The sequence below is a fragment of the Sardina pilchardus genome, chromosome 14 (assembly GCF_963854185.1).
Source record: "Sardina pilchardus chromosome 14, fSarPil1.1, whole genome shotgun sequence".
Taxonomy (NCBI): Eukaryota; Metazoa; Chordata; class Actinopteri; order Clupeiformes; family Clupeidae; genus Sardina; species Sardina pilchardus.
In genome coordinates this window covers 5,206,804-5,209,303 of record NC_085007.1, presented here as the reverse complement: position 1 = coordinate 5,209,303, position 2,500 = coordinate 5,206,804, and positions in this window count along the sequence as shown.

The following is a 2,500-nucleotide window of genomic DNA, read 5'->3' as shown; positions in this document are numbered from 1 at the left end:
CTGAATGAGATCATTTGGCGCACCTCCTGCAGAAGCGTTATTGGTCCTGGGGACTGCTTAACTTAACTCCACTGTCAATGCTGTCGCCACATAGAACTCAGCAATACAGCCATCTGCATAGACACAGTCATCTGCGTATAAAGCATTATTGGTCTTAAGGACGGCTTAACTTAACTTCACTGTCAATGCCAATGCTGTCGCTACATACAGTATAACTCAGCTATACAGCCATCTGCATAGACGCAGTCATCTACATAGAAGCATTATTGGTCCTGGGGACGGCTCAACTCCACTGTCAATGCTGTCGCCACATAGAACTCTAATACAGCCATCTGCATAGACGCAGTCATCTGCGTAGAAGCATTATTTGTCCTGGGGACTGCTCAACTCCACTGTCAATGCTGTCGCCACATAGAACTCTAATACAGCCATCTGCATAGACGCAGTCATCTGCGTAGAAGCATTATTTGTCCTGGGGACTGCTCAACTCCACTGTCAATGCTGTCGCCACATAGAACTCTAATACAGCCATCTGCATAGACGCAGTCATCTGCGTAGAAGCATTATTTGTCCTGGGGACTGCTCAACTCCACTGTCAATGCTGTCGCCACATAGAACTCTAATACAGCCATCTGCATAGACGCAGTCATCTGCGTAGAAGCATTATTTGTCCTGGGGACGGCTCAGCTCCACTGTCAATGCTGTCGCCACATAGAACTCTAATACAGCCATCTGCATAGACGCAGTCATCTGCGTAGAAGCATTATTTGTCCTGGGGACGGCTCAACTCCACTGTCAATGCTGTCGCCACATAGAACTCTAATACAGCCATCTGCATAGACGCAGTCATCTGCGTAGAAGCATTATTTGTCCTGGGGACGGCTCAACTCCACTGTCAATGCTGTCGCCACATAGAACTCTAATACAGCCATCTGCATAGACGCAGTCATCTGCGTAGAAGCATTATTTGTCCTGGGGACTGCTCAACTCCACTGTCAATGCTGCTGCCACCTGAGCTTAACTCCTCTGTTGTGTCTTCAAAGTGCTGTTGTCTGTTTTCCTTAAAAAGTGCTCATCTCTGCAGTCCTCTACGTAGACACATTTATTCGTCCTGGGGACTGCTTAATCTCCACTGTCAATGCTGTCGCCACATAGAACTCATCTCGATGGTCATCTATGTAGATGCATCAGTCGTCCTGGGGACTGCTTAACTTCACAGTTAATGCTGCTGCCACTTGGAGCTCAACTCCTCTGTTGTCTTTAAAAAGTGCTCGTCTCTACAGTCATCTATGTAGATGCACTAGTCATATTGGGTACGAAAGTAGTCCATCATCTTATTTTTTTTAAAAAGATAAAACAGTCAAAAACATAATTCTTTCATTAGTTTATCAAACTGTTTTAAAAAGGACAACACAGTAACTTGCATATCAATCAAGTCACAAGTCACAAACCAACACCCTGGTCCTTTTAAAGACCACCAAAATAGGCGTGGCCCAATTAACTCCTTATCCACACCTGCAGACAATTACTCAGCTAATTGCCAGGTACATATGCAAAAGAACATTTGATTAAAATGGTGTCCGAAATCAGAGAAGAGGAGTCAGCATCTTCACAGGACAGCTTAACTTTACAGTCAGTGCTGTTGCCCCTACTGAGCTCAAGTATACAGTCATCTACGTAGAAGCATTTATTAGTCCTGGGTACAGCTTAACTCCACTGTCAATGCTGTCGCCACAGAGCTCAACTCTTCTGTGTCGAGAATGATAAAAATGCTAACAGCCAATCAGAACCATCACATTTTAGCCATCACATTGAGTGCGTTTACATGGACATTAATATTCCGAATATGGACCTTATTCTGAATATTGACAATATTCAGAATAAGGTGTTTACATGAGTTATTAAAATAATACTCCGTTCATATTCCCGTTTACATGACACGCAGCATACTCTGATTAATGAAAGTTCTAACGTGCCTTCCCTGAATGTTTCCATAGTAACTTTATCACTAGCTATGCTCTGCCACATAGCCTACTGTAGGCCTATGTCGCTACTATGCCGTCTAACGTATTTCTTCCTCGCTTCAAAGTGTAGCCTACCTTCTTCTTCATTCTCGACATCTTTTCTGAGACTCCGCTTATAAATAACTTTGAAAAGTTTGCCGCCAGAAGTTCTTTTTCGTTTCTTTTACTGTCGCGACAGAAAAATACCATGAGCCGTCAAACAGTTTGTTGTTATTTGCCATAATGCTGTGTTTATTTGTCGCGAAATACTGTGAATATTCCAATAGAACGTCATTATTCCGAATACGGTGTTTACATGTCTAGAATGCACCTAAATAACCAGAATATGATCGGAATACTCCACCTATTTCATTCCGGTTATGCTTATTCCGAAAATGACCTTATTCCGGTTAAGGCAATCGGAAAATGATGTTTACATGGGAGTATCTTATTCTGAATATGGTCTTAACCAGGTTAATATCGGAATATTAATGTCC